Source organism: Macaca nemestrina, chromosome 13, assembly GCF_043159975.1.
Source record: "Macaca nemestrina isolate mMacNem1 chromosome 13, mMacNem.hap1, whole genome shotgun sequence".
Lineage (NCBI taxonomy): Eukaryota > Metazoa > Chordata > Mammalia > Primates > Cercopithecidae > Macaca > Macaca nemestrina.
The window spans coordinates 55,782,118-55,796,062 of record NC_092137.1 but is presented as its reverse complement, the minus strand read 5'-3'; the positions used below and the strand labels follow the sequence as shown (position 1 = coordinate 55,796,062).

At 41.6% G+C, this 13,945-nt stretch overlaps 1 long non-coding RNA gene and 1 pseudogene across 1 annotated transcript in view; both read left to right on the top strand.

The window, feature by feature from the left end:
• Positions 1–13,945, top strand: part of LOC139357850 (uncharacterized) — an 86,786-nt gene that overhangs the window by 70,541 nt on the left and 2,300 nt on the right. The gene's annotated exons all lie outside the window — the stretch shown is intronic.
• On the top strand, positions 7,682–9,329 carry LOC139357849 (transcription factor BTF3 pseudogene; annotated as a pseudogene).

Below are 13,945 nucleotides of genomic sequence, written 5' to 3'. Positions count from 1 at the left end.
AAATATTACCTACCTCCAGGTATTGGAATATCAGTAGCAATGAACATGCTTGATGCCAGATCTTGTTTTATATATGCAATTTTACAAAAGAAAAAAGAGAAAAGGAAATAAATCAGGACAGCCAGGGGCATTGGCTCACACCTATAATCCTAGCATTTTGGGAGGTCAAGGTGGGAGGATCACTTGAGCTCCGGAGTTCGAGACCAGTCTTGGCAACGTGGCAAAACCTCATCTCTACTAAAAATACCAGACAATAGCCGGTTGTGGTTGCGCACATCTTTAGTCCCAGCTACTTTGGAGGCTGAGGCACAAGAATCGCTTCATCCCGGGAGGTGGAGGTTGTAGTGAGCCCAGATCGCGTCACTGAACTCCAGCCTGTGCAGCAGAGCAAGACTCTATCTCGAAAAAGATAAGAAAAGAAAAGAAAAACCAGAATTTTGGAAGAAATGTCTGGTTCCAGGACTGGAATAGAGAAAAACCAAGATCTGCCTGGAACATGTCATGATGCCAAAAAGTAAATACTGAAAAAATGATGGGGCATGTTGAAAAAACATAGGAGCCAACTTGAAGCAGATCCCAAGACAAATCAGGGACAATTTAAGCAACAAAATAAATAATGATAGTAATAGGTTGTAACTCATGGAATAAAACAAATATCCATATGTCCAGAGTGATAACAAGTGAATAAATAAATCATTGGGGGAGTGGAGGAAGTTCTTCTTTACAGTAGAATTCCAAGTAATAAATGATGAAGAAGTGATGGAAACAAAATTACCATTTGCCAGACACTAGAGTAAAAATTGTTTCAGGCGAGACTCATTCACAAATGCTAAAACTAGTGGGCTAAAAGGAGAAATGGGATTTTTTATACAGTGTCACAGTATCTCCCCAGAAGACATTTATTTAATGACAAAGGGAAAAATAATGTTACGGTAGAGAAGTCTGGCAGACGCTACCTTAATCAAGTATCCAAGTTAATATTGCAGCCATGAGGCCAACATACATAACCTGATTTTAATCAAAAAGAAACATCAGACAAACCCAAAGTGAAGGACACTCTACAAAACTATTGGCACACACTCTTCAGAACTGTGAAGGTCAGAAAAGATAAAGAAAGATTAAGAAACTATCCCAGATTAAAGAGTAAGAAGATAAATAAATGCATTGTGTGATCTTTAATAGCATCCTGATCCGGGAAAAGGTGCACATAAGGACAGTTGACAACATTTATATGCAGTTCATAGATGAATTAGTGGCATTTACTAGTGTTATTTTCTTGATTTTGATCATTTTACTCAATTATGTAAGATTAAACATTTGAGGAAGTTGGGTGAAGAGTATACAAGAATTCTTTGTACTATTTTTGCTATTCATTTGTAAGTCTAAAATTATTTCATGATGAAAACTTTAAAAATATATATTAATATATATATTCCTGTTTACAAGTCTTTCCAGACTCTTCTAATATATATATTAGCAATAGACATATTTGTATATAGATAGAGCTTTGTTTTGATTTGTTTTACAGAAATGGAATTGCATTATACATGACTCTTTTGTGTTTCCACTCAACAACTGTATTAGCTCCTTTTTGGGTGTTGGCTTATCTCACAAAGACCTAGCTTGCTTCCTCCTCCTTAAAGAGGCTCCAGACAACCATATCTCTACTATATGACATCATTCCTTGGTCACAGATAATCAGACCACGTGTGGACATCTGACCCAAACTGGGACATCAGATTCTTTCTACCAGGAATTTGAAACTGGGACCATAATATTCTTATTCAGACTGAGCTATTCTCCTGAGTGAAAGAAATTTTAAAACTTCAAAGCTGAGATACAGCTGTAACCTGATGTATGAATTGAAAAGTAGAGACAGTTGCAAGGCAGAGAAATGAGACCAGAGAAGCAGGGGCAGGATATGAGAAGGCACTTCCTGGGATCCTAGTTGATAACCATTTTCTTATCTCATGCTCTTTCTGAGGACTTCTGCCGTGGGATTCCACAAGACACATTTGAATCCTTATAATACATTTCCTTCAAGGCTCATGCCAGCTCTCAAGAGGCAGAGCTCACATCAGTTATATTTTCAAAACTAATTTGAAGCCAGGTGCGGTGGCTCATGCCTGTAATCCTAGGACTTTGGTAGGTTGAGGCGGGTGGATCACTTGAGGTAAGGAGTTCTAAACCCGCCTGGCCAACTTGGTGAAACCTCGTCTCTACTAAAAAAACAAAACAAAACAAAAAAATAGCTGGGCGTGGTGGCGGATGCCTGTAGTCCCAGCTACTCAGGAGGCTGAGGCTGGAGAATCACTTGAACCTGGGAGGCAGAGGTTACGGTGAGCCAAGATTGCAACACTGCACTCTAGCCTGGGTGAGAGAGCGAGACTCCATCAAAGACAACAACAAAAAACCAATTATAAAAAATTGTGATTATTTATGTAAAGAATTGCTGGCCAGGTGCGGTGGCTCACGCCTGTACACAGCACTTTGGGAGGCTGAGGCGGGCAGACCACTTGAGGTCAGGAGCTCGAGAGCAGCCTGGCCAACATGATGAAACCCCATCGTTTCTAAAAATACAAAATTAGCTGGGCGTGGTGGCACACACTTGTAATCCCAGCTACTGGGGAGGCTAAGGCAGGAGAATTGCTTGAACCTGGGAGGCAGAATTGCAGTGAACCAAGATCCTGCCATTACACTCCAGGCTGGGGAACAAGAGCGAAACTCAGTCTCAAAAAAAAAAAAAAAAAAAGAATTGCTAACTAGGTACTGAAAGTGCTAAAGGAAAACACTTGTTGAATAAACAATTTTTCATTGAAAAATTTCTGTAGAAAAATTACATGAATAGTACAAAGGAACACCTGTATACCTTTCAACTGGATTGACCAACTGACTTTGTCCACGTTTACTTTTTTTTTTTTTTTTGAGATGGAGTCTCGCTCTCTCACCCAGGCTGGAGTGAAGTGGTGCAATCTCGGCTCACTGCAACATCTGCCTCCCGAGTAGCTGGGATTACAGGTGCCCGCCACCACGCCCAGCTAATTTTTGTATTTTTGTAGAGATGAGGTTTCACCAGCGGGCCAGGCTGGTTTTGAACTTCTGACTTCAGGTGATCCACCTGCCTTGGCCTCCAAAAGTGCTGGGATTACAGGTGTGAGCCACTACACCTGGCCTATTTTCTTCTTTTTTAAAACGCTTATTGATGAATCATTCAGACACATTTAAACATCACTTTTGAAGATTTCAAAAGTTTCTATGAAAAAAGTCCTTTTGCATTAGAGATGCATATTGGAAGTATTTGTGGCTGAAATGGCATGTCTGAGGTTTGCTTTAAGGTACATCAGCAAGGCCAGGTGCTAGGGCTCATGCCTGTAACATCAACATTTTGGGAGGTCAAGGCAGGATGATCACTTGAAGCCAGGAGTTCACGACCAGCTTGGCCAACATGGCAAAACCCCATCTCTACTGAAAATACAAAAATTAGCTGGATGTGGTGGCCCATTCCCGTAATCCCAGCTACTTGGGAGGCTGAAGCACATGAATTGATTAAATCCAAGAGACAGAGGTTGCAGTGAGCAAAGATCGCACCACTGCACTTCAGCCTGGGCAACAGAGTGCGACTCTGTCTTAAAAAAATAAAAAAATAAAAATAAAGTACAACAGCAAAAGGAGACAAAAAGTGGGGGAGGGAGGTGTAAATAGATAAAGCAAAATCAGCAAAATAGTAACCACTGTTAAACCTAAGTCATGGGTTTATTATACTATTTTATCTACTTTTATGTATGTTTGAAAATTTACAAACTGAAAAGTAAAAAACTATTTCGTTTCAAAAAATAGATCAAATTGGAACCATTTGGCATTATATTATGTAAAATCCAGCTCTTGGCTGGGCATGGTGGTTCATGCCTGTAATCCCAGTACTTTGGGAGGCTGAGCGGGGAGGATTGCTTGAGCCCAGGAGCTTGAGAGCAGCTTGGGCAACATAGCAAGACCCCATCGCTAAATCAAGAAAAATTTAAAAACAAATTAGCCAGGCATGATGGTGCACGCCTGTGGTCCAAGTTAGTCAGGAGGCTGAGGTGGGAGGCTTGCTTGAGCCCGAGAGGTCAAGGCTACAGTGCACAGTGATTACACCACTGCATTCCAGCCTGGGCAATGGAAAAAACTTGAAAGAAAGAAAAGAGAGAGAGAGAGAAAGAAAGAAAGAAGGAAGAAAAATCAAGGTTATATTAGCTTTATATAAAGAGTTAGAAAATGTTTTCTCTTTTTTTATTCTTTGAAAATATATACTGTATTGTCACAGGATCTTTGGGGTATTGCTTTTCTGGCCAGAAATCTCTGCAGTCGGTGGCACCTTTTCCCAAGTTATTGTCCTGTGTCCAGGAAGAATGAGGTACACAGACAAGTGAAAGGTGAGCAAGATGAAGAGGAGCTTTATTGAGTATTAGAACAGCTCAGAGGAGACCTGTAGTGGGTGACTCCTGTCTGCAGGCAGGTTGTCCTGACAAACATTCAGCCCTTAGCAGAGAGGGTGGCTCCTCTCTGTAGCTGGTCATCCCATTGTCTGCAGCTCTCAGTGGAGAGGAGGCCCTGGAGAAGGTAGCTCCTCTCTGCAGCTGGTTTTCCCAGTGTCTGCCCTGCTGTTGTTGAGTCTAGGGGTTTTTATGGTCTTCAGAGGGGCAAAATGCATGCTGATTGGTCCACGGGCAGCCATGGGTGAGCCCAGGAAAAGGTGCCATGAGTTCTGCCTCCAGTACACAGGACTGGCAGCCCAGCCCCCAGCTTTCAGGCCTTCCCCTGCCTAAAGGTGGGGCTTCACCAGGTTCCTGCTCCCTTCTACCCAGGAGCCTGTCTGCCTCCCTCTGCTGTTCATGTTTCACAGGCTATTCATGCCAAGGGACACCTGCAAGCCAATGCTGAGCTGCCCTCAGCCTCCCCTCGGCTTCCCTCCTGCACTCATGGGTGCCCAAAGTCTGGAAGGGACTGAGGCAGCAGGGGGCTGGCATGTCAGGGCTTCCCCAAGCATGTGCCCACCTGGCTGGACTGTGACAGTTCCTGGACTTGGCCCCAACCTTGCTCCACAATTGCAGTGGGTACTGGGAACAAGGAGAGGCCAGGCAATGAGAGCAGGCACTTCGATCCTGTGGGGTGCCTTCCTGGGCCCCCAAGAGCACAGAGATGCCCAGGTCCGAAACCAGGCTTGGGCAGCTGCAGCTGCACCCAGGGAGATCTTGCCTCGCTAACTCAGAAGGGGTGAGGCTCCTGTTTGTCCCTGGCTCCCGCCAGCTCCATGGAGTGTGCAGTCCCAGCCACACCTCCGAGATGGGAGCAGGCACTGACAGCAGGAGAAACCAGGCAATGAGAGCAACCACTTCTGAGCCTGCAGGGGGAAGGGAGGTCTTCCTGGGCACTCGAGACCACAGAGATGCTGGAGTCTGGAACTGCACCAGAGCAGCTGCAGCGGCACCCAGGGAGGCTGGGCAGCGCCTCCCTCCTGCAGCCATCATGGCAGCAGCCACTCTAGATGGGCTGCTGCCGCCACCAGTATTAGTTTCCTATTGCTGCCGTAGCAAATTACCACAAACTTAATAGCTTGAAACAATGCAAACATATTATCTTTCAGTTCTGGGGATCAGAGGTCCAAAATAGGCTAGCAGGCTGTATTCCTTCTGGAGGTTCTGAGGGAAAATCTGTTTCCTTGCCTTTTCCAGCTTCTACTTCTAGAAGCTATCTATATTTCAAGGTTCATGATCCCTTTGAAGATCTTCTATCTTCCAAGTTGACAGTATAACATCTTCAAATTTCTCTCACTCTCTAACTGACACACTTATCTCCTTTTATAAGGGCCCTTGTGATTGCACTGAGCCTACCTGGATAATCCAGGATACTCTTTCCATCTCAGGATCTTTAATGTAGTCACATCTGCAAAGTCTTTTTCCCCTTGGAAAGTAACATATTCAGTTTTCAGGGATTGGGAGGTATATATCTTTGGGGTACTATTATTCTTTCTACAAAATATATGTAAGCTTGGTATTATTTCTTCCTTAAATGTTTGGAAGAACTTACCAGTGAAACCATGTGGGACCGAGGTTTTATTTGTGGGAAGGTTTATAATAATACATTTAAGTTATTTAATACAAAATAAACTCTTCAGGCTTGGCATGGTGACTTGTGCCTGTAATTCCAGCACTTTGGGAGGCCAAGGCATCAAACTCTTGGCCTCAAGTGATCCTTCTGCCTCAGCCTCCTAAGTAGGTGGGACTGTAGGCACATGTCACCATGGCTGGCTTTGATCACTGATCTTTGATGTTACTATCTTAATTGTTTTGGGGCACCACAAACCACATCCATATAACATGGTGAATTTAGTCAATAAAGGTTGTGTGTGTTCTGTTTGTCCCACCAACTGTCTATTCTCCCTTCTCTCTCTCTCTCTCTCTCCTCCAGCCTTCCTATGAGACAACAATATTAAAATTAGTCTATTTAATAACCCTACAACAGCCTCTGAGTATTCAACTGAAAGAAAGAGTTGGATGTCTCTCACTTTAAATCAAAAGCCAGGAATGATTACTTTTACGACTAAGATTAATGTTAGTTGTCATTTTCTCAAAGCATGTTAAAAGCCAAGATAGGCCAAAAGCTAGCCTCTTGTGCCAAACAGTCAAGTTGTGAATGAAAAGGAAAAGTTCTTTTCTTTTTTCTTTCTTTCTTTTTTTTTTTTTTTTGAGACAGGGTATTGCTCTGTCACCCAGGCTGGAATGCAGTGGCATGATCATGGCTGACTGTAGCCTTGACCTCTGGAGCTCAAGCCATCTTCCTACTTTGGCCTACCCCAAGTAGTTAGGACCACAGACGTGAGCCACCATGCCTGGCTAATTTTTTAATTTTTTGTAGAGGCTGGGCCTCTGCGTGTTGCTCAAGGTGGTCAAAAGCTCCCGGGCTCAAGCAATGTGCCCACCTTCGCCTCCCAAAGTGCTGGGATTACAGGCATGAGCCATTGCACTGTCTAAGAAATGTTCTTGAAAGAAATTAACACGCAAATAAGAAAGTGAGAATGTGAGAAAGTGAGAAAGGCTGTTGCCAATATGGAGAAAGTTTTAGTGGTCTGGATAGATCATCCCAGTCACATCATTCCCTTAACCTAAGGGAAGAGAGTTAGCAAGGCCCTAACTCTCTTCAGTTCTGTGAAGCTGAGGCAGGTAAGGATACTGCAGAAGAAAAGGTGGAAGCTAGTGAAGGTTGGTTCATGAAATTTCATGAAGAAGCTGTCTCCATAACATAAAAGTGCAAGGTGAACAGCAAGTGTTAATACAGAAGCTGCAGCAAATTATCCAGAAGACCTAGCTAAGATTATTGATCAAGGTGGCTACACTAAACAACAGATTTTTAATGTATATGAAACAGCCTTCTATGAGAGGAAGATGCCTTCTAGGACTTTTATAGCTAGAGAGAAGTCAATGCCTAGCTTCAAAGAACAGACTGATTTTCCTGGAAGGGGTTAATGCAGCTAGTGACTTTAACTTGAAGCCGATGCTCATTTAGCATTCCAAAAATTTTAAGGCCCTTAAGAATTACGCTAAATTGGTGTGTGCGCCTAATCTCAGCTGGTCCACCCAAGACCCGCTGAGCACGAATCCTAGTCCCCCAGGCAGTCCCTTATCTGCTCTGACAAGATGAAACAATCATGAACCAGGAAAAACTCACAAACTGCAGGCACAAGTGCGCATTGGTGGGAAAGGAACTTCTCGCAGAAAGACGGTGGTTCATAGAGCAGCCGCAGTGGATGTTAAAAAACTTCAGTTCTCCTTAAAGAAGTTAGGGGTAAGCAGTATCTCCGGTATTGAAGAGTCGAATATGTTTACAAACCAAGGAACAGTGACCACTTTAACCACCCTAAGGTTCAGGCATCTCTGGCAGTGAACACTTTCACCATTCATTACAAGCCATGCTGAGACAAAGCAGCTGACAGAAACGCTACCCAGCATCTTAAACAAGCTTGGTGCAGGCAGTCTGACTAGTTTGAGGAGACTGACTGAAGCTCTGCCCAAACAATCTGTGGATGGAAAAGCACCACTTGCTACTGGAGAGGAGGAGGATGATGAAGTTCCAGATATTGTGGAGAATTTAGATGAGGCTTCCAAGAATGAGGCAAACTGAATTGAGTCAACTTCTGAAGATAAAACTTGAAGTTACTGGGAGCTGCTATTTTATATTATGACTGCTTTTTAAGAAATTTTTGTTTATGGATCTGATAAAATCTAGATCTCTAATACTTTTAAGCCCAAGCCCCTTGGACACTGCAGCTCTTTTCAGTTTTTGCTTATACACAATTCATTCTTTGCAGCTAATTAAGCCAAAGAAGTCTGGGAATCAAGTTTGAAACCAAGGTTAATAAAGTTCTTTGCCTAGTTAAAAAAAAAAAAAGAATTATGCTAAATCTACTCTGCCTGTGCTCTATTAAAGGAGCAGCGAAGCCTGCCTGACAGTACATATGTTTATAGCATGGTTTACTGAATATTTTAAGCCCACTGTTGAGACCTGCTGCTCAGGAGAAAAAAGATTCCTTTCAAAATAACATTGCTAGGGCCCAGTGCAGTGGCTCACACCTGTAATCCCAGCACTTTGGGAGGCCGAGGCGGGTGGATCACGAGGTCGGGAGTTCGAGACCAGCCTGACCAACATGGTAAAACCCCATCTCTACTAAAAACACAAAAATCAGCCGGGCATGGTGGTGCATGTGTGGGTAATCCCAGGTACTCAGGAGGCTGAGGCGGGAGAATCACTTGAACCGGGGAGGCAGAGGTTGCAGGGAGCTGAGATCGCGCCATTGCACTCCAGCTTGGGCAACAGAGTGAGACTCCATCTAAAATAAATAAATAAATAAAAATCACACTGCTCACTGACAATGTACCTGGTCACCTAAGAGCCCTGTTGGAGGTATACAAAGAGATTAATGTTTTTATGCCTGCTAACACAACATCCATTCTGCAGCCCACAGATCAAGGAATAATTCAACTTTCATCTTATTATTTATTTGGAGAAAAACTCTTAAAGTGTTTTTTCCCTCTGTTTTCACACCACAACAATCAACACAGAAGGCTTCTGTGGCTCAATGTGTCGGGATTTTTCCCCACCAACAAGCAGTGAACACCAATCTGACACTACCTGGAGACAGATCAGATCCCACAGGTTGAAGGTTCAGTCCTCAAGACTAATCCCCAAGCTTCAGACACACGTCACAAGTCTGGGCCTGGTGAACTTCTGTCTTCAAGTTGGAGTCCCCACAACCCTTTTCGGGATCAACTGATTTGCTGGAGTGGCTCACAGAACTCAGGGAAACATTTATTAATACACTTACTGGTTTATTATAAAGGACGTTACAAAGGATGCAGATGAAGAGAAGTATACAATGAGGTATAGGTGAAGGAGCACGGAGGTTCCATGTCTTCTCTAAGTGCACCATACTCTAGGAACCTCCACATATTCAGCTATCTGGAAGTGCTCCAAATCCTGCTCTTCTGGGTTTCAGAGAGGTTTTGTTACATAGGCATGATTAATTAAACCATTGGCCATTGGTGTTCAGTTGACCTTTGTCCCCTTATCCCCTCATCAGAGGTTGGGGGATGGGATTGAGAGTCCCAATCCTCTAATCATGCCTTGGTCTTTCCAGTGACCACTCCCACCCTGAAGCTATTATTCAACATTAGCTGTACAAAAAGATAGTACTTCGGAGATTCCAAGGATTTTAGGAGTTGTGTGCCAGGAAATGGGGAAAAAAACCCAAATATATATTTCATTATGTCACATTAAGAAATACATTTTATAATGCTATAGCTGCCAAAGATAGTGATTTCTGTGATGGTTCTGGAAAAAATACATTGAATACCTTCTGGAAAGGGTTCACCATTCTAGATGCCTTTTAGAATATCCATGATTCATGGGAGAAGGTCAAAATATTAACATTATCAGAAGTTTGAAAGAAGTTTATTCCAACCCTCGTGGTTGATTTTGAGGGATTCAAGACTTCAGGGAGGAAGTAACTGTGATGGAAATGGTAAGAGAACTAGAAATGGAGCCTGAAGAAGTAGTTGAACTGCTGCAATCTCATGATAAAACTTGAACAAATGAGTAGTTACTTCTTATAGATGAGCAAAGGAAGTGGTTTCTTGAGATGGAATCGACTCTCAAGTGAAGATGCTACGAACGTTGTTGAAATGACAACAAGGACTTAGGATATTCCATTAAATTAATTAATAAAGCAATGGCAGGCTTTGAGAGGATCAACTTCAATTTTTAAAGAAGTTCTACTGTGGGTACAATGCTATCAAGCAGCAGCTCATGTTACAAAGAGCTCTTTCGTGAAAGGAAGAGTCAATCAATGTAGCACACTTCATTACTGTCTTATTTGAAGAAATTACCACAGCAACCCTAACCTTCAATAACTACCATTCTGATTGATTAGGAGCCAGCAACATCGAGACAAGACCCTCCACCAGCAAAATAATTTTGGCTCATTGAAAGCTCAGATGATCATTAGCATTTTTTAGCAAGAGTATTTTTAATGCATGTATATACATCTTTTTTATACACAATGCTACTGCACACTTAATAGACTATAGTATAGTATAAACATAATTTCTTGTGCACTGGGAAACCAAAAAATTTGTATCTCCTGCATTACTGCGATATTCGCTTTATTGCAGTGGTCTAGAACGAAACTACTCCAAGGTGTGCCTGTACTTCAAATCATGATGTCTTAATTTGTTTTCTTAAAATATATCTGTATGTGTATCCTAAGCAGATAAATCAGGACATGATTATTCATATTATTAGAGGCAAGTGAAGTTTAGAGAGAGGTCTCCATACTAGACCATATTTATTTCTCTCTTTGAACTACTGTGGTTGTTACTGTTTACACTATCCCCTTGCTACTCAAAGTGTAATTTCAGAGGTATTCCTGTAATTGTAATATAATGCCAGCATATTTTTTTAATGTTACCAAACATAACAAACCTTATTTCAGGAAAATCGAAATACCATCAACAAATGAAATGTGAAATAATGCCCTTGATAGTAATTTCTTTTCCTTTCTACCAATAGAGGGCAACATGAACAAGTTGCTGACTTGATGGTAGTGTTCAAACCTCCTGTCTCAGCAAAGTTCAAAACAGACAGTATTAAACTTGTGACAAACAAAAGCAGTACAAGTTGAACTACAAAATGTTAGTAGGAGGAGCTTCTGTCTGGTTTCTCTGCCTAGAGTCTCACCTCTTTCCAATTCCCCTACTATAGTGCTGCTAGAAATTCCTTTCTAAAAGAGAAATCTGATATCATTCCCTTGATTTTTTTTTTTTTTTTTTAAAGCTCAGTTGTACTCTATGATCCACAGGATAAAAGGCCAAATTCTTTAGTGTGATATTTGGGTTTGTTCTCAATATGACTTCAACTTTCATTTCTCACCATTGTCCACATTTGGAAACTTCTTTAGCCACGCCAAGCTACTCATGGCTCCCCAAACACAATATACTCTTCTATACCTTGATGATGCTTTGCTTTGGTGGTTCTTCCACCTGAAATTCCCTGTACTTCCACTCCCCATTAAACACTTACTTTTCATTCAAGGCCTGGCTCAAAAGTCATCTTTCTGTGGAGACTTTCTTGACTCCCCATTGTTGAACCTTGTTTCTCCCACAAATAGCATATATTACAGATAGAATTGTTTTAGAATAATCAGTTTGTATTCCTTAGCAGACTACCAGGTCTCTGAGGGTTCATGTGTCAAAAGAAAACGTCTTATTCATCTTCATGTCTCCAGTGCCTAGTATGCAGTAAATACTCATAATGTGTGTTTGTTGAATGAACAAAGAAAAGGAACTAAATGGAGAGTTCTCATACTGAACAAAACACCTTGTGTAAAATTTTAGACAGACATTGCAGCTAAGGCTTGTGGATGGTGCTTCTCACAAGTTCAGGAAGCATCAGATGTGACTAAAAGATTATTTTTGAAATATATAGATGTTTTTGGCGAATTTTAATTTCCCTGTTGCTTCTTAGCAGCCAGATTTTTTTGTAGTATAGTTAAGATGAAGGTTCTTTGGTGCAGAAGTATGGAGATATTATGTCACTTACAATTTGGAGAAATCCTGGTTGCACGAGGTCACCTATTTCTAAGCCAGGTGGAATTCTACTTTCTGCTTCTCTGGAGACAAGGGATGATCTACGGTCTGTGTGTACGTGGCATACTCAATAACCAATTCCAGTCTCATTGATGCCTGTTTTCTGAGATTAGCATTCACACAGTGACAGAAGAAGGTATTCCTCTCATGATTCTACCTCAGACTTGTAAACTGCAGTACATTTAAAAACACATGATGTATATACCAGTAAGTAGACACAGCTGATGTTTTGCAGAGGTGATCATTGCTAAACCATCTGCCAGGTTTTGCAGTTGGTTAAAAAAAAAAGAAAGAAAGAAATTAGTTCAGCAGGATTTGCTCTTCGCAAAATCATGTTGAGTTTTGCCAATTCTACGTAATTTGATATACTCTTGCTAATTGAGTAAGAGAAAAATGCTTTCACATTGCACTGCAGGAAAAATATGGCCATTGTCCTTATGACCCTTGTTAAAAAATATTCAATCATGAGTTAGATAGGGTTATAGTAAATAAAAGCGAAAATAAAAAAGACTGAGACAGCTGAGGAATTCAAAATTGTGACTAAATCAAAACTGTTTGTAGCTACCATAATAAAATAGATATACTACTGCAATGTCTTAAACTAAACAGAATGAGGAGGTTGAGATCTAAAACTAAGAGTAGGCTGCCTTCTGGGATCAAAATAAATCCAATCCAGAGCTTGGAGGTCTGTCTACTAGTAAATTTCCGTAAAAAGAGTGTAGGAGTTTGTGATCCATGACACAAATAATTTCTTCCCAATTCAGAGTTGAAATCCTCACATGATGAATGTATTGCAAAATATAGGCAATCTAGCTGATGATTAGAAAAAAAAGATTTGTTAGGAGACTTTTTGGCCCCTTTGTGTTTTTTTTTTGTTGTTGTTGTTTGTTCTTTGTTTTTTTTTTTGAGACAAGGTCTCCCTCTGTGGCTCAGGCTGGAGTGCAGTGGTGTGATCACGGCTCACTGCAGCCTTGAACTTCTGGACTCAGGTGATCATCTCACCCCAGTGTCCCCAGTAGCTAGGACTACAGGTGCACACCACCATGCCTGGCTAATTTTTGTACTTTTTATAGAGAGGGGGTTTCACCATGTTGCCCAGGCTGGTCTCAAGTTCTTGGGCTCAAGCAATCATCCCGCCTTCACGTCCCAACGTGCTAGGATTATAAGTGTGAGCCACTCTTCCCGGCCTACTATGTTAATTTCATAATGATTGAAAATTAATTAATTCAACAAATTTACATATTCTGCTAATACAGAGCACACACTATATGCAAGACACTGCAGGACACTGATACTATATATTTGTCAGTTAAAATAAAATTGTTGGCCAGGCACAGTGGCTCACACCTGTAATCCCAGCACTTTGGGATTCAAGGGCAGGAGGATCACTTGACTCTATGTGTTGAAGACCAGCCTGAGCAACATAGTGAAACCCCATCTCTCAAAAAAAAAAATTAGCCAGGCATGGTGGCACACACCTATAGTACCAGCTACTCAGGAGGCTGAGATAGGAGGATTGCTTAAGCCTGAGAGATCAAGGCTGCAGTGAGCTGTGATCATGCCACTACACTCCAACCTGGGTGACAGAGCAAGACACTGTCAAAAAAAAAATTAATACCTTGCAGCAATAGATCATAGATGTTGACCTATATGCCATACATTTTATGGCAGTTTGTTAACATACTTATCAGCTGCCTCTATCTCTTCATGACATTTTACCAAAAGCTTAAGCTTCTGTTAAATTGGAAATAATTGCCTTCCTATATGAC